This window comes from Pteropus medius, unplaced genomic scaffold (genome assembly GCF_902729225.1).
Source record: "Pteropus medius unplaced genomic scaffold, Ma_sr-lr_union100, whole genome shotgun sequence".
In the NCBI taxonomy this organism is placed as follows: Eukaryota; Metazoa; Chordata; class Mammalia; order Chiroptera; family Pteropodidae; genus Pteropus; species Pteropus medius.
In genome coordinates this window covers 10,081,256-10,108,267 of record NW_024350924.1, presented here as the reverse complement: position 1 = coordinate 10,108,267, position 27,012 = coordinate 10,081,256, and the positions used below count along the sequence as shown (strand labels likewise).

The 27,012-nt window shown below is 45.5% G+C and overlaps 1 protein-coding gene across 3 annotated transcripts in view; it reads right to left on the bottom strand.

Moving 5' to 3' along the window:
- Positions 1–27,012, bottom strand: part of BCL9 (BCL9 transcription coactivator) — a 76,589-nt gene that overhangs the window by 33,091 nt on the left and 16,486 nt on the right. The window contains exon 1 of one of the 3 annotated variants that reach the window (XM_039841374.1): positions 13,294–13,406. The exons of the other annotated variants lie outside the window; for them this stretch is intronic. The gene's annotated coding sequence lies outside the window, so the exon portion shown is untranslated. Of the gene's footprint in view, positions 1–13,293; positions 13,407–27,012 lie in introns of those variants that run through there. 3 annotated transcript variants of the gene reach the window in all.

Sequence of the window (27,012 nt, the reverse complement as noted above, 5' to 3'; positions counted from 1 at the left end):
TGGCTTCCAACAGCTCTGTGAGAGAGGCTCTGTTCTTATTCTTACCTTGCACAAGAGGAAACGGACTCAGAGAGGTCAAGTAACTCAGTGAAGGAGGCTGGGCTCAGATAAGTTACAAAACTAATTCAAGGTCATGTGACAATGAGTGTGATTCCTGGACTAGAGCACAGACGCCCCGATTCCATATCCATGCCTGCCATTTTCAGGTTCCTATTCTGACAATTAATCCGCAACTACGGGAAAGGAAGACTCGAAGAAAGAACTAGTAGCAGCAAGGAGAGCAGCTGGTAGACTGCAGACCAGCAGGTGGGCCGTGTAACAGAGAACGGAGAGGCAAATCCAGCTCACGTCGGCAGCCTGTAACCACGAGGGGAAGGAAGAGGCCCTGAAGTTTGGTTTCCAGCCATAAAATCGGTGGAAATGGGGTCACTGTGCTCAGAAAGGGGGATGGTTCAAAAATGACACTGGTCTACAGTGAAGTAACACTACACACCAACTGGGGACGGCGACAGTAAAAAACGGGGAGAAACTGCAACTTTCATACATCGCTGGTGGGAATGGAGAGCGGTGCGGCCACCTTCGAAAACAGTTTAAGCGTTTCTTGAAGAGTTAAACATAAGTTTACCATATGACCCAGCGATTCCGCTCCTAAGAGAAACAGACACATATGGCCACACAGGCTTGGATGTGAATGATCTATAGCAGTTCTAACGACCCAAACGTGGAAACGACCCAAACGTCCATCAACTAATGAGCGCATGGATAGATTGTGGTACATCCATACAACAGAAGACATTCAGCAATAAAAAGAGGTACCGGTATGTGCTATAACATGGACTCACCTCGAAATCACTATGCTAGGTGAGAGATGCCAGATATGAAAGACCGATTATGTATAATTTCATAAATATCCAAGAAAGGCAAATATACGGAGACAGCCGATTAAGGGGTGGGGTGGAGCGGGAATGGAGATGGACTGCCAATAAGAATGAGGGATCTTTCTGGGGTGAAGCAAATGTTCTAAAGCTGGATTTTAGTGATGGTTACACAAGACTAAGTTTACGAAAAAAGTCATTGAATCGGACCCTTAAAGTGGGAGACTATTTGGTTTGTAAAGTACACCTAAATAAAGCAGTTTTTTTAGAAAGGTGGAGCTGGTTTGCAAAGGAATATACAGAGTTAAGTTTTAGAATGACAACTGGACACAGAAGTGGAGACGTCCCACCAGGTGAGGGGCAGGCTGGAGGTGCAGAGGTGACAGCCGAAGCAAGAAAAACCAGCGAGCTCACCAGAGGAAAAAGCCCACGAGAGAAAAGAAAAATGTCAAGGGCAAAACCTCTGGTGCCATTACCCACTTAGGGACAGAGAGGATGGTCTGTCTGGGCTAATGAATACCGTAGCAACAAGTCCGGCTCATGTTCAGGTTTACTGGATCCTCTAAGCCGAAGGCAGAAGTACGTGCCCTGAAGCACAGTAAACAGTAGGGCAAATCCATCCGGGGCGACACTGACTCTAAGTGACTAAAATACACAAGGATGGACTGAATCTGTTCCCTGCATTTCGACGCTAAAAAGAGAACCGCACACACTTTTCTCCAAGTTAGGGATAAGATCAGCATCAGGGAGTCCGGTGTTTCAAGAGCGACAATGTTTCACACAATCTCTTATCGCCAGGAAGGGCAGGTACTGTGCCGGCCCATCCCTGGAATCAGGCTCTGTCACCCCAAGACTGACTTCTGAATTTGGAAGGAGCCGGCAGACACTTTCAGGGAACGGCTGGCAGGGGCTCCCCCACCTCCGAAGGCGGAGGCCTCGCCTCCACTCGCCCCACCCCCACCCTAGAGGAGCACCCCGGGGGAGGGGAAGCCTACGCGGGCTAAGGACTGAAAGAAAGATCCCTTCCCTTCCCCAGGGCCTGACAACCCTTTTCGTTTCTCCTTCTTTCCCATTTCTGGTGCAAATGAAGCAAATGTAGACTACTGTTCCTTGTTTGTGAAAACAAAGGGTTAAAATGATAAGAATCTGGGAGTTCAAGAGAGAGGCAGTGGAGTATAGAAAAGGGAGTCCAGGGTGGTAGGCGCTGGCCTCGGGACCACCCACCACCCACATCACGGGGGTGGGGTCGAGGAAGCAAGGTCTCTAATTCCCGGGCTCTGTGCTGGAGTCGGATGGGGGTGGGGTGGGGTGGGTGGGGGTGGAGGAGAGATATACCTTTCCTTTCAGTAACTTCTGAAATTTCTCATTTCCTTCCCTTGAGGACGTAGGCAATAGGTAAGTTATGAGCAGTCCATGCCTTTTTCACCAATGGAATCACAGATATTTTCACATCACCTTACAGTTGTGGCAGACGTCCCGAATTCGGCTTATATTCCTCACTGTGACAAAATTACAGGAGTTATTAATTAGATCTGCCAACGGATCTTTTTATTCATGCCCCAATAAAGAAGCACTTATTACTCTATCACGAATTTGGTAGTTTTTAGTAGTTGGATCATTTTTCGTAACTATTTTTTGTAACGCCGTCTATTTTATGTGTTTAAAATCATTCCGTCCATTGGCTTCATCGGACTGCTCGGAGGGGGTCCATGTCACCATAGCGCTGAAGGACTCCTGGGCTGGAAAAATGACTTTCCTCCAGCACCTCCCAAAGTGAGCCTCCCGCAATCCCGCGATCCCACCATTAGAGCACGTTTCCTTCGGGTTTTTAAGATTCCATTAAAATGCAAATGCCCCCAAAGGAGCCAAACTTCTCCGCGTGTTATTAGTTAACCCTTTAAATGGGGTTGTTCAGCAGCTAGCTGAGCACAACACCCTACAATTGAATTAAACGAACGTTCATCGAGCTCCGGCCAAGTTCGAGGAACCAGGCTGAGGGATAGAGAGCGAAAGCCTCCAAGGTTTCTCCCCGCAAGGGTGCCAGACAGTCCCGTCGGAGGAACGAAACACGTGCAGAAGAGCAAAGATCGTTCTGGGGGAGGAACGGCTGGGGACAGGCTCCTGGCTGCGCGCATTCCAGGGCAGGCCGGGGATCACTCCGTGCCAGGTCCTCGGATCAGAACACCACCTTAGCCAAGGTCACTGCCTAGGGTTAAGTTAAACAGGTAAACCGCGAAGTTAAGCTTCTTGCCCTTGAGTTCTCCCTTAGGGATACAGGGCCTGAGTGACCTGGTGCGGGTGGGGGCAGGGGAGAGTCTAGAAAGGCCGCTGGTTGTGATGAATGTGGCACGGAGGAAGTGACATACGAGCTGAGCCTAGTAGTATAAGTTTAAAAAGGGGAGCGGGCGGGGGAGGGGCGGGGGGAGGGGCACCGCATTCCTGCCGGAGGTATGTGGAAAGGGCCGGTTGAGAGCCTGCGATGCAGTGCGGGGCTCGGGGACAGTGGGGCAGCCCGGCTGGAGATGGGGCTGGATGGCAACGCGGGGCTGAGCTGTGTGAAAGGACCTTACGCTTACTGCTGAGGAGTCAGCGTCCTAACCCCTTTGGAACAATCAAGAAAAGCTTCATGGAGGAGGAGCTATTTGAGCTGGGCCTTAAAGCATGAGAAAAATTTCAACAGGTGGAGATAGGGCGGGGAGGGGAGTATCTGAGGCTCAAGGAACAGCATAGCCAGGCACAGGGGCCGAAAGCATAGGGCTGGCCAAGAACACGGGAACAGCGCGTGGTCCAGTGAGCCCGCCCGCGGCGCACTTGGGGACGCGGGAACGCGTGGTGGTCACGCAGGCCCCCGCCCCACAGCACACCCGCCTGGTCAGACCCTCTCAGGCCGAGGCACCTGTTTACCTAGCTCCCAGGTGATCTTGACGGGCAATACAGTTGTTCAGCGGCGTAGGAGAGAAGGCCAAACAGGAAGGTGGGCTCTGAGTGCCAGGTAAGAATCTGCACTTGGATCGAAAGGCAATGGGAACGCCTAAAAATGGCCCTAGGAGGAGAGAGGTATTCATCAAAGCTGTGCTTAAAGATTTATGGGACAGGAGACTTTAGGATGGAAAGTTTAGGTGGGCACACAGGTAAGTAGGCTGTTAGAGTCCTCCAGGTAGAGAGTCCTACGGGCCTGAATGACAGCGGAGGCAGGAGGCGGGGCGGGACGAGAAAGGAAGGGAGGAAGGTGGATATTTGGGGGGCGGGGCAGGATCTACACGGCTCACTGGGCAACTGAAGTGGGTGGAGGGGCTGAGTCACAGGTGACTCCAGGGATCTGAGCTGGGCAGTGAGGAAAACAGGGCCTTTCAAAGAAAAGCAGAGTCAGGTGCCTTTGTGAGGAAGGCGATGTGATGAGCTGCAGAGCGCCCGTCGGGTTTCAGAGGCCAAGAACCGCCATGATTTTCATTTTGAGGGAGCGCCCACTGTGGTTAGTGGGACACAGGATGAGTGGGACACCGGGAGGCGGCAGAGGAAGGCTACGGGGCGCCCTTTATGGCCGTTTTGTCGAGGACCCCTAACAAGGTGACCTGGCGGGGTGCTCTGAGTTGAAAACGCAGGCCAGACCCTTCTCTTTCCAGGAGCTCCCCTTTTCTCGTTGGAAAAGCAGTTGATAATAAAACTTATCACCCAGTCATCTCAAGGGAGTGCTGCAGAGCGCAACCAATATACATACATAAATAAGTTTCAGGCACTCGGGGAGAACAAAGTGTGCTAGAAATGCTAAACAGTAATAAATTCAGCCACCTCCTCCGCCATGATAGTAAACAAGGTGTCTTTTTAAAAAAGCAGATGTGGTTAACCAGATACTAACTTTGAAGTTGTCTATATAGTCTCTAACAACAGGTAATTAAATCTAAACTCTTGATTTTCAAGAATCCCCTCATTAGAGAGTCTCAGAGTGGCCCCAATACCTCCATCAAACGGAGGCCCGGACCAGACAGCGATTAATCAACATGAAAATTATTTAATCATCCCCCTCCATTCTTAGTGATCAGTGTGTGACTAATTTCAGCATCCAAACCTCAGGCCATCCCCACCGCCCCCTAAGCCGAGCTCTCTGTCACACCCCTGAGGTTCCTCTCTTGGCAGAATGGTGCCATATAAAATATTCAGATCCTAGGTAGGATGTGTGCAACCTACACGGGAAAGAAGGCTGTCAGAAAAACTAAGAGGGGAAAAAAAAAAAAGAAACCAGCACTCTTAAAATGACGAAGATTGCAAATCCATTTTCAAGGACCACATCTCTAATTAAATGTTGCATGCATAGCAAATCTCTGAACAAATCCCGCCACAGTCTCCACGTCCCTAAAGAGCAGACCCGATAGGTAGTCACTCCCCCTTCTCTGTGGTAAAATCCAATTTTCACACCTGGTAAATGAAATGAGTCCACTGTGAAGCGAGGTCGGGTTGGGGTGAGCTGTTAACAGAAGGTTAGGGGCCGCGCATCATGTAACAGTGCTTCTGGGAACCTCTTCCTGAGATGTGCTCTTTTTATGCCAGTTGATACTACGTGGCCAGAAAACCTTAAGCCTCCTAGGTTACAGATGCTCAAAGCCTCTGTCAGCTGGAGTGGTTATGAATGAGCACCACAGTTGGCGGGTCACATATGTGCGAGGCCTGGCCCTGGCCTTTATCTCTTGTTTGGTAGGAAGGTTCCTTACCATTTGTGTACTTTTAGGAGATAAGCTTATACTGCATTCCTGACACACGAGAAGGGGTGATGCTACTGAAATTTACAATTGTAAAGGCGTAATACACCAGAGGAACAAAAACATACAAATCCCCAAATCCAGCCAGAATCTGTGAACTGTACAGGCCTAATCAAGAAAAACAAAGTGAACATCCACAAGGAGTCGGCAGTCTCTCTCTCTCTCTCACACATGCACACGCACATACAGACACACACACATCATTAAAGAGAACTGGAATGTGGGCTAGGAACACATCCCAGGATACATAAGAATTTGGTAAAGGTGACATCATAGATAAGTAGGAAAAGGAAGGATTACTCAAGAAATAATGTTGGAATAATCTGCTGTTTGAAAAAAAATTTAAGATCCTTGTCTCACATCATATAATAAAAAAAATAAAAAAAAAATTCCAGAGGGGTTAAAGAGATAAATATAAAAAAGAATCAGTTAAAAAAAAAAAACTAGAAGAAAACATAGATGAATATTTATCTGACCTTGGGGAGAGGAAAAGATATTCTTAGAATAAAATCAAAGGGAAAAAATAAATAAATAATTCAGGAGATTCGCCTACATAAAAATGTAAAATTCTGTATGTAAAAAAAAAAAAAAAAATCAAAGCTAAAAGGCCAACAGATCTAACGGAAACAAAATATTTCCAACAAACAGGATCTCAGCAAATATGACTGAAGTTTATATTCTTAGTGTACAGAGTCCATACAAAGCAGTCCGAAAAAAATAAATACCTGAGTTGAACTTCAACATTCCACACACACAGAAAATTAATAGGAAAAAAAAAATCACTTGAATGTTATGAAAACATTCATACTAACTGGTAATCAAAGAAATAATAAGTAAATTGCATTTTCTATGAAGGGCTGACACATGGTAAATACTTGGTAAATATTTGTCGACTTTTTCGAAGTAATGATAAGAAAATCCTAGTGTTCAAATGAGCACTCATATGCAGCTCACAGGATCAAGCAGGGGTCAGCAAACCGCGTCTGGGAAGAGCAGGCGGCACTTATTTGGGAGCTTGCAAGCCGGACAGCTTCTGTCACGACTACTCAGCTCTGGAGGGTGAGATCAGCCACGGACGATATGTAAATGAATGACCAAACATGTTATTTCTGGCAACTGAAATGTGAATTCCATAGAATGTTAATATGTCATAAAATAGTATTCTTCCCTTGTTTTTTTCCCAACCGTTTAAACATGTAAGACCATTCTTAGCTCATGAGCTGTACAAAAAGAGGCCACGGAACAGATTTGGCCCATGGGTAATAGTTTGCCCTGTCCTAGAGTCACATTTGTGGAAATCAATTTGGCACGATATATCAAGAGGCTTTCAAGAGACCATACACAGGCTTGTCAGTATTAAAATAATCAGGTACGAGTGCTTTGTAAATAAAAAATTTTAAGTATATACTCTTTTCCTTAATTGTCCTCATAATTCCCTCTCTAGAAATTATTTCTAAGGAAAAAGGCAATGTGGCAACTCAGACAGAAATTTACACAAAGAAGCATCTACACATCCAGCAGAATGGGTATGGTTATATACACCTTGGTACAATTATGCGGTGAAATATTATGTGGCCATAAATCTTTCGCAAAAAATATTTTGACGTGAAAAAAGTCCTCATGATAAAAAGTTATGTAAAAAAAAAAAGCAGGATACAAAATGTGTATATCCTTATTTTGCAAAATATATGTACATATGTTTATACAGATAGAAACCTATTTGCATAGAGGAAAGACTGATTAAACTGAATGCCGGGTTTGTGCGTGATTACTTTTTTTCTTTATTATTTTGTTCTGATTCTCCACAATGGGTAGTTATTACTTTCGTAATTAGGAAAATACATATATTTAAATATAAATATTACATTTAAAACAAACTGGAAAAAAGTCCAGAATCTGAAGTTCACGCACAACAGTCAGAGAAGGCAAACAAAAAAAAAGCCTTTTTCAAACGCAACCTCAATGTGAAATCTCGACAAAATCTGCAATGAAAAGCAGACTCGGGCAACTGAAAGTCACCAGGGTCTAAAATTCATGCAAAATCACCAGAGGAAGGAAAAAAAAAAAAAGTTCTGATCAAAAGCAGCTGAGACCTGGAATCTGTGCCTGAGCCTGCACTGAGCACATCCAGAAAAACAAGCGTGAGATTAAAGGGTTGCCTTAGGTCCTAGTGCAGTATGGCTGGGGGCACTTAGATGCACCACCCCCCCGCCCCCGCGCCCCATTCCCCAAGCAATAAACCAAAAAACAACCCTTGTCTCAAGGTTTAAAAGAACAGAACTCTACTAGGAAAGCTTGCTTCTTTTGTTTTTGTTGGTGAAGAGGTATGACTGCTCTCTCGCAGGGGGCAGCATAGACAGCCATTTACCTCTGCATGTATCTTTCAGGTGAGAGTTGACAGGGCAGTTTAAAGAAATGGAAGTTTCCTTCGAGCAAACTTCACCTCGTTCACAGTTTAGTCTAGAACCTGACCTCTACACAATCGGTGTATGGCTGTCTTTTGGGGAGTTTATTGTACGCCAGGAGATATGCTATGCCTTTATACCAACTGCTTCATTTAATTCTAATAAGCCAGTAAGAAGGACTTTTACCAGAATTATCAAAGCAATCGTCATACAAGTCAAGACATACCAGATAAGTTCTAAAGGGGTCCAATAAATTGCCCAGGGTCATGAGGTAGTAAGGGGCAGAGTTAGTTTTCAAGTCTTCTATGTCTGTGACATCAGTGGCTGAAACACTTCTTAAGCCAGATTTTTAAGGAGAGCACAATGGTACCAGCAAACACACCCGAGTTCAAGGTTCGAAATAATAGTATGAGCTGATTTTTCTCAGCCTCAGCTTTCTCACCTATAAAAATAAAAATTACGGAACCTATCTCTCAGAACTGTTGGAATTTTAGAGATAATATAAGGAAAATGACCCAGGACATAGTGAGTCCTCGATAAGTGGTTGCTATTAGGAGAACACAGCTACTAATAATTTTTTTTTTTGTTAAGTCAAAACTTGGAAAGTCTCTTCCAGGAAAACAAAGGAGAATCAGCATCAAATCAGGACTTGAGTAGATAATTTGGGAAAGGCTTTTTCCTTCCCTTCATTCCTGAGAGAGCTTTAATTCTTTGCTTTTGTATTTAAGATAAGGGGGGCATGCCGGACAGCAGGTTTGGAGATGGGGGTACTTGATGGCACATTCATGCTTTAAAAATCAAGTCTACACTCTCGGAGACCACAAACCACAATGCATTGGACTTTTCTAGAAGGGTGGGAGCAATAAACATATTCCTACAGGGAGACACAGCCTCACAGAGCCCAAGAGACCAGCCAAGGAGAATCTTCCACCCACAAAGAGGAAGGTGGTAACGTCCTTCACTTCCTCTGTGGTTTTAACCTAAACCACAACTCCTCCCTGTTAGTTATAAGTCTTTTCTTTACATACACTCAGACGCGTGTTAGCTTTCTTCCACCTAATATGTCACTCCCTTCTCTGTCATGTGGAAAAATATCATGTGCTTCTCTCCCTCCAAAGAAATCTTCTCCGGGACACAGGAGCGGTTCCGAGCTGCTCTCACAGCCCATCCATTCTGCCCATAGCTGCCTGCACGAGGGTCTGAAGGACCAGACTCCCTCCGATGCCCAGGCCTGTGGCTCGGAGGCAGAGACGAAACTTCGGAGGAAGAAACGCCCTGTACACACCACTTAGGTGAAAGAGGAAAAACGTTCTGCCCTGAACTCAGAAGATCAGCGTTTCCAGTTGGAGATAAACGGAGAAAATACAATGTCTTGTTTTAGTTTCGCTTTTTTTTTTTTTTAAAGAAAGGAGAAAGAAGAATGAATGAAAGCAGAAAAGGAGTGCAATGCTCAAGTCAAGGAAAGGAAAATCGGAAACCACCCCCCGCCCCAAGGTGGTGGGTTCAGGAAGGTGGGCAGACTGCTGTCTCCCGCTGCCGCTGTGGTTCCCGAGTTAATATTTGCCAGACTCGGCCAGCGAGTGCCGCTGGGATAATGGGCTTGCTCCACATCACGTGGTTCTCCATCTCGGCCCAGGGAAGGATTTCAACCATATCGCTCACAGCTCTCATTACTTTTGAGGAAATGATCTGCCTGAAGAAAGCAGCACAAACCATAAACACATTTACTTAAACAGGCAAAGCCGTTAGGTGTACCCCTCAACCTTAGTTGCCGACGACCAAGTCTGGAAGGGCACTTCCCAGAGTGGATCCCAGAGCCCCTTCGGGTCATGGGCTCTGACCTGGGAGGGTCACGCTCAGGTGTAACTTTCACACCTGAGCAGAAGAGCCGTCAGTTTCGAAGGAAGAATTTATGAAGTACCGCCCATGTCGACCGATATTGTCTATTCCATGTCATAACAACAACAACAACAGCAAAAAAGGATATTCTCTGCCTTTGAGAAGTCTCTAATCTTGTTAGGGAACCGATACGCCCCCAAATCAGAATTCTAAGGCTGGAATCATTTGATCCTTCCTCGCCCTTTCATCTTTTAAATTAAACAACAACGACGACGACGAACGTTGAAACCCAGGGAGGCTGAATGACCGCCTTTTGTCATTCAACTAGTAAATGAACAGAGACAGAACCCAAGTTTCCTAATTCCAAGCCTGGGTACCTTGCCCTTATGCTTCGCTTACACTTCAAAGGGAAGAGCTCGAGCAAATAACGACACAAGTTAATGTGATGCGAACCATGTGTACAGAAGTATTATGGAACGCAAATTAAAGGAATGCCAAGTCTGAACTGAATTAGTCCAGAAAGGTTTCTTGGGAGGAAGGTCTGAAGGATGTGATGGAGAGGAATGGCCGGAAATTCAACGCCCGTTCTCTGAACGCCTAGTGTGTGCAAAGCATTGGCATAGAGAGCAGGAAGCACAAGAAGACGGACGCCACATGGTCCCCGCCCTAAAAGACAGCAGGACTAACGACATTTACTAATGGTTGAAAGGAGAGTAACTGAAGTAAGGTACACAGTTGTCCCTTGGCAGGAGGAGAAAGGCAGATTCTTGGAAATATTAAAATGGCAAAGAAAAGCCGGCCAGGAGCTGGGAGGAGATGGACCGTGAGAGGGAGAACTCAAATTGTATTAGGGTTTCACGGAGAGGGAAGGTTTTCTAAATTTAAGCTGAGTAAAAGGAAAGCAATCAATTAACTTAGATGATTTGTCCGTCTTATGGAGTATAGCCTGATTCATTCAGAGCTTGATATCATGAAGACGTTAACAGAGAGAGAGAGAGAGAGAGAGAATTGGTAGAAAAACTTTGAAAGCACTGCTCCAAAGCTCATACTGGTAAAATGCCAAAGACAAAAGGGGCCTTTGAGATCAATTGGTCTAACATCTATCATGAGAAATGGAAGGATCGAGGTCCAGAGAAACAAAGCAAAAGCTTATCTTTCCACTCAGGGAAGAAAAAAGGGTTGAGCCCCAAACTAGAGCCACTTTGTTCTCTAAGCAGTGATATTTTCTAAGCCAAAAATTGAGGCGCAAAATACAAGTGCGTGGAACAGAATATTTAACATGAAGACAAAAGGTTGCTGTGGTCCTAGATGATGCTTCCGGAATGTTCCATCGCATTGGTCCTTTTGTTTGCCAGAGGCACATTTCGGAAGAGAATCACACTCTACTCAGTCATGAGCGCCTTCGACAGTCATAAAAGAAGCATCGGCATCTATTTCCATTCGAGACGAGCCCTTGGTGAAAAGAAAAGCTACCGGGACTATAGGCAAGACTCTGAAAAATAAAATGACGCGATGAAGAGCTTAAGACTATCGGTTCCCAGGGCGCCAAGTTTTCTACAGAGCCTACCATGTGCGGGGCTCAATGAATTCTAAATATAAACTATAGTAAGCTGATGATGACCTTGGCTAGTGCATGCCTTGGATATCATAAGGTACTCGTACTGCGACAATTTTAACCTGGGTTTATTTTTTTACTTGTATAAATGCAAATCCAATTATTTTAATACCATGGTTAGATCATTTCTATTTGTTCAAAAGCCAAAAAAAAAAAAATCCCAAATATTAGTATAATAACTGCAGGAAGCTTTGTGGATTATTCTTGCACTAAAATAGTCATCCAAGATATGCGTCAAGCCCTGTCCACACAAAATAACGTAATGATGTCCTTTATATAGACTTTTCTCTCTTGATGGTCCTAGATTAGCATGAATTCATCCTCACTTTCTCATCTAACTTCTCTAATGACAGAGACCGACAGTCAGTTAAATTGCTCACAGTGGCTGGAACCCATCATCTCCGCCTCATTATGCTGGTATCAGAGAGCCGTATAGCACTGTCTCCCTAAGAGTTAGTCAGAGCAGAAAAACCCAGGAAGACTCAAGACTCACACTTGATGACGTCACCATTGTCGTAAGCCAAGCAGCATGTCTCATTCATTAGTGCTATATTTCAAATTTCAATCCATTACCACGATGTTTAGTTTTGCACGAAAATAGACTTACAGAGCTTTGTGCTTTCGGTTTCTATGTGTTGAATTTCTCATTCTCACTTCCTGTCTTTGCCTACACTAGCAAGTGAGCTAATTCACCTTTATGATTCAGTGTGTGCTATGGTGTTGCATCAAGAATTATTACCTTTTAGAATGTATATATTTGCATGTGCATAGGATATCTCCAGAAAGATATATGAAAAACTGGTTATCTCTGGAGTGGCTAAAGCGAGGGACAAAGTGGAAGGGGGCCTTTTCATTTATACCCTTTTGTGAATTTTATAGTTTGTGGAAGCATCATCCACTCATTAAAAAAATGTTTAAGAAACTTTTTAATGAGTCAACAAATATCCTCGTTGAGCTTCTTAATCCCTAAATATGTTTCATCAGTGACCAAGATTAAATAGCAGTCGATTCCCAACGTTTTAAAGGCATTGAATCCACTCTGATCTAGCCTGTCTTATTCCTCCACAGTGCATCATGTGCCATATTTTTTTAAAACATCAAGCAAAATCAATTTGAAAACAAAACAAAACAAAACAAAACTCCTGAGAATTTTATGTCACCGTCCAAAATAACTGGACATTCTTGGGGTGTGTCAAAACCAAACCTGGGATTCTGAGAGTGTTAGTTACTTTTTCTAAATCTGCAGAATCCAATGATGTATGAATGCACATCTATCTGGTTTACTTTCATTTCCTAGGGTTTATCAGATCCGATGACCAATTATTTGCACATGGGCAAAGATATCTAAATTATAACACAAGGTCAAAGCATTAAAAAGGTAAATATGGTGAACGGTTAAGGGATCTTTTGCAAAACTGCAACACAGCCTTTTGAAATGAGAGGGAAGAAAATCTATTCCCCTATCCCTGCCCCAAATAGACATTCATTGTACTTGTACGACCTAGAAACTTAGTTCTGGAATTTCAAACACTCAAAACAAGAAGCGTGGTACAATGAAAAACACGCAGACTACAGAACCACACAGAGCTGAGTTTGAATCACGCAGCGTGTTAGTTGAGTGACTTCTGACAGTTCGTTGAGATCTTATTTGTTAAACACCTGCTACGCGGCTGGCACTTCGCGAGGTGCTGGGCGCTGGGCACAGAGCAGTGAAGGAGGCGACCGATGAGTTTATCATTTGGTGGGGAAGAGGGATGATAAGATTACAAGGAAGTACGTGAGGGAAAAATGACGAGGAGCCTAACCTGGTCTAGTGGTCGGAGGTGGCCTTCTGGAGGAGTGACGTTCAAGGTGAGACCTGAAGGGATGACCTTGGAGTTGACCTGGTGAAGCCACTCCCTCATCTTCAGGTTCTTGTCTGTAAAACAGGGATTGTGATAGCTACCTCAGCGGTTTTCTCTAAAGATTTGATGAGTTTCGATGTTTAAAGCATTGAGCACAACATCTGGCACATAGTAAATGCTCAATAAATGATAGCTTTTGTTATCTGTTCTTTTCGTCCAGTCTCCTTCGCGTTATATACGAGGCAGCCCTCAAAAGTATAAAACTTACCAAACGGCCTTTCGGCCAAATACTTATGTTTTTAAGTTTTTCAAGTCTTTAAGTTTTAAATCTCTTGCACACACTACACGGGAGTGGACAGATGAGCGGACCCAGTCCACATTCTCTCGGTAGGCATGCCCTCGGCTCCGGGCTGCATATTCACCATGACCATGGAGGCAGGTCCCCAGATGTCTTCTGTCACGGGGTTAACACGTTGTATATGAGTCAGATCTCAAGTCCTGGCCCCCTCCAAGGCTGTTGGGTCTCCCCATTTAATCAGACACAAGACAAATCGCGTGCTGTGGCAGAGGCGTACAAACACGCTTTAATTACAATATTGTAACACCAATTAGAGATCTATCTAATCGAGGACTCGGCACTTCCTGCTTGGATATTACTCCCATGTTGGGATAATTACTGCTAATTAAGCTTGGAACTAATTAGGCTAAATGATCTCATTTATACCAACAAAGATGACTTCTAGGAGTTCATAAGAAAAACCAGGGTGATTTTATCATTCCTGGACTCTGTGGCATTTCACAATGGAAAAAAAAAAAACAAACACCATCCCCTGCCATCGAGGTGCACAGACAGTCTGTTCCCCTGGAGTTCCGGTCCCAGATGGCAGTAGGATCTTCATTTGTCTACACGGATTCTCCTATACGGTGAAACAAATGGTGTCAGAACGCTGTCCACTCAAATCACACCGATTGCACAAGCGGCAACCGCGGCCTCGTGAAGGGGCAGCCACGAAGAGCAGTGGCAGCGGGAAAGGGTGGCCACCAAAGTCTCGTTCAGAGTCCCTTTCGCCACGTAGAGAAAGGATGTGTCTGGGGCTCAGTCAGACAGATCTGGGTCTGGGTAAATTATTTATTCCACCTAGGCCTCGGTGCTCCGTCTCTAGCTCAGGAATGATAATGACGCCATGGAGTGTTCGGGTGTGAGGGTCGATAAGATAGCACATATGGAATGAAGGGTGTACTTGGCACACAGCCCTCAGTAAGTGATAGGAATTTCTTTTTCTTCGAGGCACCTTAATACCCACTTCCGAACTGCGCCTACATCTTCCCTGTCTTGCTACTCCCTTGTGGCACAGCGCGGTGGCCGTGGAAAGAAGCACGTGGCAGGGAGTTAGGGAACCTGGTAATTTTCAGGTTCATCTCTCACTAGCTGCACGACGAGCGAGTCTGTTCTCCTTCCACGTTGACTGGTTCACGTGAATTTTCTTAACCTCTCCAGAAATACTACCCATTTTCCAGGTGAGGAAACTGAGACCTAAATAATTTCCAAAAACAAGTGAACAAAAACCCCTCACGGCTCTGAAATGACAAGGTCAAGGACTGAACCCAGGTCTCACGCCAGAGCCCTCCTTTTGCTGTAATTAGTGTATTCATTGTTATGCTGAATTGCCTTTTTTTTTTTTCGGTCCTTGCCGTCTGTAACTGAAAGAACCAGGGAAGACATCTCCAAGGTCCCTTCCGTTGCTGAGAATCTGTGTTCCTGTTCCATGGGGTGAGCCTCTCGACCTGATTCTTAGCCAGCAATACTCAATTAAGAAATCTTTACTGCGCATCGAATACACGCTCTATCCAGTCCCCTTTAAGAAATATGCCTAGTCCTGAAAATATTATCCACTGTTATCTCAAGTATCTGTTAAAAAAAGAATACGATCAGACATTTGGGGGGGCCAAAGGCCTAAACTAGGGGCAGGGGCATAAGATTAAATAAGAGAACAATAGAACTCCCGAGGATCTCAGGATTTAGAGGAGAAAAGATGAACACACACGAAATTATAATGAAACAAAATAAGTCCTCAAAGAAGTATGGACACAGCGCTGGATGGAGAAAGAAAATGCTGAATCTGGAGACATCTTTAAGGTGGAGTCAACAGATCTCGTCACTATTTGGATGTCGAAGGTAAAGGGGTGAAAGCATTCAGTGAGTTACTAGCTGGGGGAAAGGAGGCTGGATGGGAGGTGGTGTTACTGAACTAGGACGGGGAAGACAGGAAGAGATTTCATCTGTTTAGATGAAAGTGAATGTGTTTTTTTTGTGCTCCAGGGACCCATGGGAGATCAAAGTTGAGGTGTCCATGAGTAGCTGGAAATGTGTCTAGAATCCAGGAGAGAAATCAGTCGGGGGGGAGGGGTGGGGGTGGGCAAAGGGATAAGATGAGGAAGGGGAGCGAAAGGCTTTGAAAGGTTTAACCAATTTCGAGTGGCTAGGGCTTGGACGTACTCACAGAAAAAAATATGATGCGCGAAACTGTCGCTCACTCTGTCCCCTCTCTGTCCCGCTCTTGGCCACATTGCCATTGCTCACATCCTCAAGGTACATACGAGAATTTGAAAACCTGATCCCCCTAAGAAGATGACCCTGCAAAGCTCCCACCAGCCCCACCTGGTGGAGCTGCTTTCACCCAGGTCCCAAACGGCTTCGAGCTGTCAGAGGAGCTGGCCCTCGCCGGCGCACGTCTCGCGGACTCTTGCGGGGATCTGCACCATCGACACCTCGGGGCCCCCTGCAGTTCCCTCCCTGACGTGTCTTCCAGACGCCACCTTCCTCCTTCTCCCCCTCTCGCTTTCTCTCAGCTTCCTTCGCCCTTTTCATCAAGCACTGGGCCTCCCCAGAGCTGCAGCCCGAGACCTCTTTTCAAGCGGCGCGCTCTTCCCGCATGATTTTCCAGAATTTCAACTGCCGCTTATAAACAGACGGCTCTCAAACCAATATCTCTAGACACCCGTTGGCCACGAGGCTGGCGTACAGCAAGGACGCGGTCAACGTCTGTCCGCTGAAACAAACGCTCTCGCTGGATGTTTTCAACCACCGGCTCCACTAAGGCATCGGCTTCAGCGTGTCCCACAGTCTTCGGATTCAACATAAACAGAACGAATCTCCTCCTGTGGCTCATCCTTCTTTTATAACTCCTCTCCCTCCCTTTTTAAAAAAAAAAAAATTTTCAGAAAATGACACCTTTAAAACGCAGGTGCTGAAGCTGGAAGGCAGAGTCTTCCTAAACCCTTCCCGCTCTCCCTCCCTCCCACCTTGTCTTACGGATTCGACCTCCGAGACATTTGAAACAGGCCCCTTCTTCCCCCTTCCCACTGCCACCTCTCTCGGTATCTCCGTCCGGCCTAGCCCTATTCCAAAGTACTGTCACAATCGTACAGGATAAAGTTCACATTCCTTGTCAGGGGACGGTCCCTTTCTCTTCCGGCCCCTTGCTCACTTCCTTCTACTCTCTCCGAAAATGTTTCTTTTCAAGAAAACAACTATTTACTAGGAAGACTTGTTCTCAAATAGCGGTATGACTTTGCACATTCTGTTCCCTGTTCCCGGGCGCCTTTCCTCCACTCGCCTCCCCCCACCCGCCCCGTTCGTTCACCCAGAAGACCCTTAGACGTGCAAAGCCCAGTCTACGACGTGTCTCCTTCCTCTGCTTCCCCCGGCTGTCTGGTGTCCACCTTCCCTCCTCCAGGCTTCTGGTAAGAATTCTCGCCACGTTATATTGGACTGTTTATTAGTCACTACTTAACAGAGTTTGTTTCCTGAAGGGAAGACATTTCTCTTATGGTTCTTAGGGACCCCTGTCATCTGGTACAGTGGTGGGTACTCAGGGAATGACTGAATAAATAAATATAAATAGATGAACGAGAACGGTGGGAGAAATGAGACAGACACACAAAAAAGCCACGGAGAAAAATGTAAGCACGTGCACGACGATGCCTATAAAGAAACGGCACCTTCTCTCAGAATGCCCCCTGCTAGGGCCTGGAGAGAAGGTGGCCTTTCTTCAAAGATGTCCTCAAGTCTGATTACGTCACTTCCTACGTCTTTTAGAAGGGTCTGTGGGAAAGAGAGGAGCAGGTAACAGAAGATCGCTAATAGGCCTCTTGAATTTGTCTTCCTCTTGCATCCCATCACTTTCTATATTTAAAAAAATAAGTAAACGGTTCCCCCTCAGATGGGTGTATAGAAAGCACAAACTATTCATTTTTGTTCTGATTGCATCCAAGTGAAGTGACTGAGAAATTGGTTTGTTTTGCTTTTTTTTTTTTTTTCCCAACAACCTCTCTGGTTAAGCATTGCCCAGGCGAAATGTAATGAAAGGAGAGATTTAAGCGTTTAGAAGCTGAGACAAATGATACACTGTGATTCCTTACAATTCTGAAACTTTGCGATCCTACGAAGCCCCCAGCATTCTGGATTGTGTCGACTGTGTCCGTCAGCAGAACATTTGTTAGGAAGAATTTGCTCTCTTAGGTTTTAAAGCCCTTCAAGACTGTGGAACACATCTCTTATGAGCTCATCTGACCACAGTTTTGCCTTAAAGCACTTCCATCCTAGGACAGAACCCTACTGGGAGAAGTAACATGGCTAGAACTTTCTTGGGAAGAGTGGGTAGCTTGGACTTCTAAAAAGATAAGGTGCTGGCTACAGAGGTGGGTGGGATCGTGAACTATTTAAAGATTGGTATTCAAGGGCCTCCATGAGGAGACACCATGCTTTGTTCAAGGAGAGGGTGTGGGGTTCGCTCGTGTCTGTGCAAGTGAGTTGCAGGGCAGTGTGCCTGCATTTGAAAGTATAATTATTAGAGCTGAAAAAGAAGATAAAATTTGAAATAGATAGGAGGCAGTCGAAGGGGAAGGGCAGTCAGACCTGCTGGGTCACTAGGAATGGCGCCCTCATAGCAGATAAAGGGATCTGTACATTGGGAGGCGGGAGAGATCAGTTTCTGAGATTGAGGTGGGGGTGGGGGTCTTAGGACAAGGACAGAGCTAAGCTCCATGATGCAGGAACACTCCTTGCTTTCACTTCTCATGGTCTCATTATTTCCTCATAGAATTTCTTTCAACAGAGTTAGACATTATTTCCCACTGAGGGTCAGCTACATGCCAGGTTTGACGCTTTAAAAATATATTGATTTTTGTACCATTAATTGTTGAGTATATCTAGTGTTTTTAAGTGAAGTATTTTCTCCCGGCTTTTACTTGACTCAAAAAAAAAAAAAAAAAAAAAAAAGGAATGAGTTCCATTTTGTTTTTCCCTCTTAAATTTCCCTTAGGCAGATACCAAGTATGTGTGAAATGTCAACTCAGTTAAAATATATTGGAAATAAGTTATTTATGATTGTGAAAAGCAGGCCAGAATAGAATTCTCTTCTTAAACTTGATAGGAATATGTCAAGGAAATTTTTTAAGTCTCTTCTGAAAAACTTAGCTTGATTTCCTAGCTTCTGTACATGAATTCACTCTTACAAGAAATCACTATCAGATAAAGATGTGGTACATAGAGACAACGGAATATTACTCAGCTGTAAAAAAGAATGCAATTTTACCATTTGCCATGACATGGGTGGACCTAGAAGGTTTTATGCTAAGTAAAAGAAGTCAGAGAAAGACAAGTACCACATGATGTCAATTATACGTGAAATCTAAATAAACGAACAAACGAAACAGAAACAAACTCATGGATAGAGAGAACACTGGGAAACATAGTCGATCATATCGTAATAACTATGTATGGTGTCTGGTGAGTGCCAGACTTATTGGGGGGTCACTTTGTAAGGTAGACGACTGTCTAACCACTAAGCTGTACACCTGAAACTAATATAATATTGAATGTCAACTGTAATTGACAAAAAAATGTTTAATTTTCTTTAATAAAAAAAGAAATCATCACCAAAACCAATGGATTTGTCAAATCCACTTGTTGGAGGGGTGTGCGTATATGTGTGAGAGAGGACGGAAGGTTTTAGAAAACAAGAGAGAAAAAAAGAATACAACATCACTTCATTAAGTCAGATAAAACCGCTAACAGATAGCGTTAGTGTTGGAGTGAACTCCGTTCCCCACGTTGAAAGAGGCCCCTTCTCCCTCCTCACCACCCAGACTCTCTCCCACAGGGTCCAATTCAACGTTTCTTTTGTAGCTTCCATACCAGATAGGTCAATAAAAGATGCCTGATGCAATAACCTCACACATCCAGAATCATTCTATGATTAGTTTCCACCTCGCGTCCCCCCTGTTCCAGCCACATGGGACACCATAGACATACAGAAACATGCGCGGTTAGGCCTAAACCTCTCCACAGAAGACAAAAGCCGATGAAGCTTTAGCTTCGAGGCCTCTCTCTTTCACAGGCCTCCTCCAAGATCCTGTACCTAAATATTTTTGAATATTCTTTATCAGGAAATTTCCCTGAATTGAATCAGCTTCAGGCGCCACAAAACGTGGACCCACCTCTGCCTGTACATGTATGTTTTTCTCAGGTACCCAGCTAGCCCCCTTCCCAGCGATGCCCCAACGGCCACTTGACCTGAAGAGCGGACCCCTTGCTTGGTCGGTCCACACACACACACACACAGAGCAAGGGCGACCACGCAGCTCAGAGTTTCTGGCTCACTTCCTACTTCGAATGTACCCTGTTGTCCTAGAAATGCTTTTATATCAACCAGATCCTTCGTCTTGATGACAAGTTTTAAAAATATGCCGCCACCCCCCACCTATACCTTTCCAATGGTAAATAGATTGGGCCCTTGATTGTAGGTTCTCAATGAAGATTCATCAAAGGGAAAAGAATTTTCAAAACCAGTAATCTAGGGTCCTCTCAACGTGGGAGTTGCAAGTGTTGACCTGGCTACCTAGGAAAGGCGAGAGGATGGGATGGGGTCGGCGGAGCTGGAAGGAAGGCACAAGGTCAAGGTCAACACCGGCACCTACGATGTACAAGAGCTGTGAGCGCTTTGCATCCATATTGCATATAACTCTGGGAACAACAACTCCCCCTGGCAGTGGGCTGAAAGATCCAAAATTTCATGAGTTAAATGAGTGGAAAGAGAAAGTGAAGCCAATCGCCCGGAATCGGAGCTTGTCCAGGGAAGTTATTCGAAAGTCTGAATCCCCGAACACTCTGGTTCTCATGGCAGCCAGCCTTCCAGGGCATCTGTGACCTAACAGAGACAGCCGTGGGAGCGTGTGCTCTCCAGCTTCCCGCAAATATCGTCACCGAGCGGGCTCGCCAGCAGCACTGGCCTATCCGGAGAAGGGTGGGGGGTGACAGGAGCAAGCGACTTGTAAATTCTGTCTCGGGCATGTTTTCTTCTGCAATGGTTGGTGTTGGCAGGTGGAACATAAACCTACTCTCACTCACGTGTTCACAGTCACACTGTGGAAGGGACAGGGGCAGAGAGATCCCACTTCTGTGGGCTTAAATCTTCTCGTGTATAGAATTAGGAAGTCGGAACAGACGATGGCTAGCGTTCTGTCGAGTCTTGATATTCTACCATGAGGTTTTTGGCAAGTCCATCCATCGGGTCTCAATTTTCTCAACTAAAGAACAACTAGCTTGGTTTTACTGTGGCTATAGCGTTATAAGAAAGCACGGAGATGCAGAACTCAAGAAAATCAACGGCAGGGCTGTCCAATGGAACGTCTCACAAAGACAGAAATGTCCTCGACCTGTGCTGTCCCCTACGGTGCATGTAGCTACTGAGTACTTGAGGCGAGGCTAGTATGATGGAAGGACTGCATTTTTAATCTTATTTAATTTTAATTCATTTAAATGACCACATGTGGATATTGGCTACCCCTATCGAAGAGGGCAGAGAGCAACTTCATTTAAAATAGAACTTTAAGTATAAAGATAAAAGAATAAGTGAGTCGTTTGAGAATTGTCTCAGCAGAAGAATAAAGGGAGGCATGGGTTTAACTCTGGTGACTACGAACAGAACATTATTATTGTTTTAGACCTTCTAAAAAGAAGGATAGACTCTCATTTTGCAATGATGGCGCTGATAAGAATACCTCACAACTATACATTATTTTATGCTCTCCAAAGTTCTTTGGTGGCTATCACTTGAGCCTCACCACAAGCCTGTGATGGGGAAGACAAGTAACAGTACCTCCTCCTCAGATGAGGACGCTGAGACCCCAGTGCTGGCCCAGCGTCCCAGACTTCAAACAGTAACGAAGGAGTAATTTAAAGCAACCATTTCACACTTCATTTCTCCAGTTCCTTTCACGGACGGTGCAAGCTCTGATCGGTGCAACCTCTGATCTTCATCACAGAAGTGGTAACAAATTACACAATACTCCTAAACACGACGAGAATGGCAAAGAGGAGGAAAAGCAAGGGACTCGATACTCCACCAGCGAGATAACCAAACGCCCAAAGAATCGAGAGTTAGTTGTATCTCTTATGAGAAAAAGAAAGCAATGAAAAAGGAAGTCCTACTACGTGCCAGCTGTGTTACGGACACAATTCTGCGAGCCGGTATTCTCGGCAGCGTTTTCTTATTGAGAGAGATACTAGTCTGAGATCACACACCTATCGGGGGCACAACTGGAGTTCTGTTCTACAGATCCTGGCTGTTCCCCAAAGTCACATTCGGGTTCAAAGGAAGATAAGATCCCCACCCACTTTCCACCCGCCCCCCCCCTTCCCCCGAACTCTCCCCCACACAGACCTCATCACAGAGGACACTGTGAAGCGGTTAAGCGTGCAGGCTTGGGAGTCACTCGGCCTGAATTTGAACTTCAGATCTGGCATTGTGCAGTGGGGTCTCATGTTTCCTCAAATGCAAAATTGGGGGATTTTTTTGACCCGCTTTACAAAGTTTTGAGGTGGATTAAGTGAGAAAATGTATGGAAACACCAAGGACAGTGCCTGGTACAAGTGCTTAGTGAAAAGTAGTTGTGAATATTTTACATTATTATTAAGGCACTGCAGGCCTTGTGGGCAGCTCTAGGACAGGAATTCCAAAACTCCTTTATAGAGGAAGGATTCGCTAACGCCCACCAAAGAAGACACTCTCTGGAGGACAAAGGACACTCGCTTGGACTCTGTAGGTTAAGCTGAGGGCTGTGGCTGAGGCAGAAGCAACCGATGCCATTGCTCAAAAACGCCCAGGAGCTGCTTTTCATCTCCCGTAAGACAGGTGCCACATACCCCGGTCCTTGTTGGCCGTCTCTACCTGACTGTGACACCTGCGTGAAAAGCCAGCATTCCTCAAAGAGAAACCATTCATTCATTTATTCATTCTTTCGACAACAGCTGACATGCGCTAGGCCTGGTTCTAATAATCCGTTATGAACGAGACACACTCTTAAATTTCACTTTTGATAGAGGGAAACGGACACAAAATAAGCAAATTAAGTTGATTTCAGATTATGGTTAAGTGCTGTAAAGAATTAAAAGCAGGATGACGTGATTAAGAGTGTCTGCGGGCGAAGGGCATCGTCATTGGTTATTATGATCTCTGAGGAGATGACACTTAAGCGGAGACCTGACCAACAAGAAAAGGCCAGTCACATGACGGCAGAGTGTTCTGGGCAGAAGGTACAGCAAACGCAAAGGCCCTGAGGTAGAAATGAAGTTGGTGCATTGGAGAGACCGAAAGGCCCATGGGGCTCCGGGAGAGTGATAAGGGAAGAGGTTCGGGCAGACCAGGGCCCAGATCCTGTAGAGGTGATGCCGGGCCATGGTAAGGAGTTTGGGTTTTATTCTAAATGCAGTGGAATGGCATTTAGAGATTACTAAGCAAGGGAAGCAATGAAATCTGATTTGCCTTTTAAAAAGATTATTCCTAATCCTGCCATCCCCTCGCCCAAGCACACAAGTGCACTTACCCATTTTCCCGTAAGAGCCTCGTCCTTTTGCCACTACCTGTCATGTGTGAGTCTCTCCCCGCCTCCCCCCGCCCCCCACTCCCCACCCCAGCATATCTGCTGCCAAATCCTATCACGTCTGCCTCTGGTGCTTCCAAAGTTCAGCCCTCCCTTTGCATTTCCACGGCCATCGCCCTAATCCGGGTCCTCAGCCCTTCTCACAGGAGCCCCGTAGCTCTCCAACTGGCCTTCCAGGCTCTCGTCTGACCCTTCCGCCCCACATACCCCTGGAGGTAAATGCTCCAAAAGTAAAGCTCTGCCTATGTCGCTTTGAGGCTCAAGAACCTTCCATGGCTCCCCACTGCCCAAGAGACCAAATGACAGGTTCTCTAAGCCCAGCGTTGGGGTCCCCCGCCACGCATCCTCAGGTGCTGTTCCTTCAGACCCGCCTCCACCCATCCTACGCTTGGGCCGCATGGTCTCCTCGCTCTTCCCCGACCTTGCCTGGCTGTCGTTTACACTCTTTCCTGGGTCTGAACTGATGCTCAGTCCCCGGGCTTGAAGGACACCATCTCCACGATGCTTTTTCTGCTCTTTCTGACTAGACGTGAACCCCCCCGCCATAGGACTGTGTCCGAACCTCTTTAAAGCATTTATTATATTTTTCTTTGTATTCCAGTCATCTGTGTGCATGTCCTACTCTCTACTAAATTATTAGTTCCTTGAGGATGATGACGAATCTTATTTTTCATGCTTGTTAGTCCCTAGCAGAGAACGGAAGGTGCTTGATAAATAGTTGTTGAACGTATAAATGAATGAATAGATAATTAGATCTAAAATTCATCTTTAGGCGGCATTGCTCGATAAGATGATTTTAGAAAATTATGAATAATCATAAGAGGGACTAAGAAGGGTCTAGCCCTTTAATCTTCACCATGGCATTTAAGGGCTCCCAGGAAACACAAATAAGCATGGAAATAGGTTGCCATTGTTTTACGTGGAATGGATGTCAGAAAAAGTCACTTGGGAGTTGCTGAAAATCACGTACTGTGCTATCAGCGCCCTAGACAGATACCACGTCTGTGGCTCCCACTCCCCACAGCCCTTCCGTCCCTGAGGTGGGTTTATGGGGAATAATGTAGAACCGTTTCCCTTAGCAATTAATTTTGAGTTGAGCAGTTCCTTTTCAGAAAAAAAAAAAAAAAGATAAAAGTTTCAGCTAATTCCCTAATTCTTCTCTGTATTATATTAGCAGTCCAGAAAGACGGTATTAATGCCTTGGGGTTTACCTCAATCAATTTATCTGAGGTCCATTTATCTGAGGTGACTTCTTTGGAAGAAAAGTACTGAACGAACTTCCTCCTGGAGCAAAGGCTTCTATTTATGTGGAAAGTGGGTACGACATTCGCTGGAGAAGCACCGCGGTCTCTCTTCACTCACTGTCTTTCGCTACATGCACTGACCTGGGCTCTCCTTATGAAACAGAGTAACTGGATGTCCCCGTTGCTATTCAAATTATCCATATTGGCAGTACATTGTTTAGTTGCAAACCATCTGTTATTAATTATGTCTGAGAGTCATGAGGTGCTCGTGCAGTAATGGCGTCTTGTTTGTGTGACGTCTTAATAGTTAAAAAGACTCCTCCTGGAAGATTAAGAGATCCAGCAGAGATCGGTCCCCCAGGGAGAGACACGCTGCCGTGGATGCTTCCTCGGTGTGTGGCTTGTCTCGCCCTGGGCTGTCACGCCTCAGGATTCCCACCCCTGCTGGCACACCTGCTTGCCTGGGTACCAGTTGTGGTTCGAGTAAGCAGGGGTGGGTCCCCCATCTCTTAAGTTGTTTTTCTTTCCCTTTCTTTGTTAACTTGCAATAGTAATTTATTCTGAAAGATGAAGTCCTCATAGCATGTCCAGAGGAGGGAGTGAAAGCAAGGCTTTCTCACTCTGGTTGGGGGTGGGGGAAGGGAAGGAGGGAGGGAGAGAGAGAGAGGAGAGACTTTATGACCAAGAGTTTAGGTAACTAGCTTTTACCAGCTTCTAAAAATTTCAATTTTCTCTGGACCTAGGTCCTGGCCTTTAGGATCAACTACTGTCCCATTGCCCAGAGGGTCCAGGAGAGACACGTCTTTTTCAAACACTACTTTTGTATCTGCATCTAAGAGAGGTCGCGGGAAGGTAAGGGTGTGCATCCCAGCCTTAAAAAGGAATGTGGTACCCACTCTCTTGCCCCCGGTTCTCATGGTTCTTGGGGGAGGGGGGAGGGAGGAAGGGAGCCCACTTCCCCTACGACATTTGAGGTCACAGAGCTCTCCTGCACTTCAGGCAAATGAGGTAAAAACACCATCTCTGGATTTCAGCAAAGTAATTCACAACGGGTACAGCATGGTAGAGGAGAGGGGATGTGACAACTGGGGTGCAGATCCTGGTTCTGCTTCTAATGAGCAGGTAGCCTGAGCAGGTCATCTGAGGCTCGGTTTGCCTGACTATGGAATGGGAATGATAATACCTGGCACGGGAGTCTGTGCCCAGGTTGAATGCGACGGCATATGTAGAGCCCCCGATATTCTTGTAGGCAAAATAGAGAAATAGGGGGGTTTGACAGAAGAATTTGGTGGACTGATAACCGAACAACTAAAAGATTTCTTTTGACCTCCCAAAGAGCTCTGTCTTTGGCCCCGTCCTGCTTAATTTGTACAGCAATGACTTCGTTAAAGGGATAGAAAACATTTTTTTAATCTCATTCGTGGATGTTACAGAATCGGTAGAGATGACCATCAAATGGAAAAAAAAAAACATAAAAAACCCTCAAAAATCTCAATTCTAACAAAATAAATGTTAAAGTCCACGTTGCCTACATAGCAGCACGCGTTTTGTTTTGTTTTGTTTTAAAAAAAGAAAAAAAAAAAGAAGGAATTGAGCAGGAGAGTAAAGAAGCAGGGGCAGAAGGATGGGGTGCTGGAGAAAGCGAATGCGCTCTCCCCGGTTTCATCAAGAGAAATTCAGCGCCTAAAGCGAGGGGATCGATAGCCCTGTGTTCCACGCGGGGCAAAGTCGATTTCGAATACCTCTCTTTAAAAGGAATACGGACAAACTCAAGTGCATTCCGTTTGGCGGCCAGACAGACAGGTGTCTATACCATGTCCTATAAGGAACTGAGAATGTTCAACTTGGAGAAAAGAAGTCTTGGAGGGATCCTAATAGTTGTTTACAAACATGGCAGGGGCCACGTGGTGTTAAGACAGAGAGACCAACTCTATGTGTCTCCACAGATGGGACCAGAACGTGCGACCAGGGGAAAGTGAAGCTCACACACAACAGGTGCGTGGAGCTGCCCGTGGCCCGGAGTGGCCCAGTCCTGCGTGTGCTTCTCCAAAGCCACACGGCTCCTTGGGGGAGAGTTATCATCAGGGGTTCAAGCACCAGACAGAGACCCGACCAGAGGAACTCAGATTCTCCTTCTGCCCTTAGGAGTCCATGGCTGTCACTGACTCCAGTGTCACAGGAAAGGTCTTTGGGAGATGAGTCCAAGGGTAAATGCTTTTAGTAGAATCCAGGGTTATTATTATTTATTTTTTTTAAATCTCTGCGTCCTGAGCAAGCACTGATTTCAATCAGCAGCATAGTCGTATGGAAAGGGCCCTGGATTTGGAGAGAGAATAATTTGGGTCACACTCCAGCTCTCAGACTGACCTGCTATTTGGTTTTAGGCAAATTACTTGACTTCTCTGAGCCTCACTTTCTCCATCCGGCGAAATTAATATTTAGTTTAAGGGTTTGGGGGAGATTAAATGAGATACCATATCTCATTGATTCT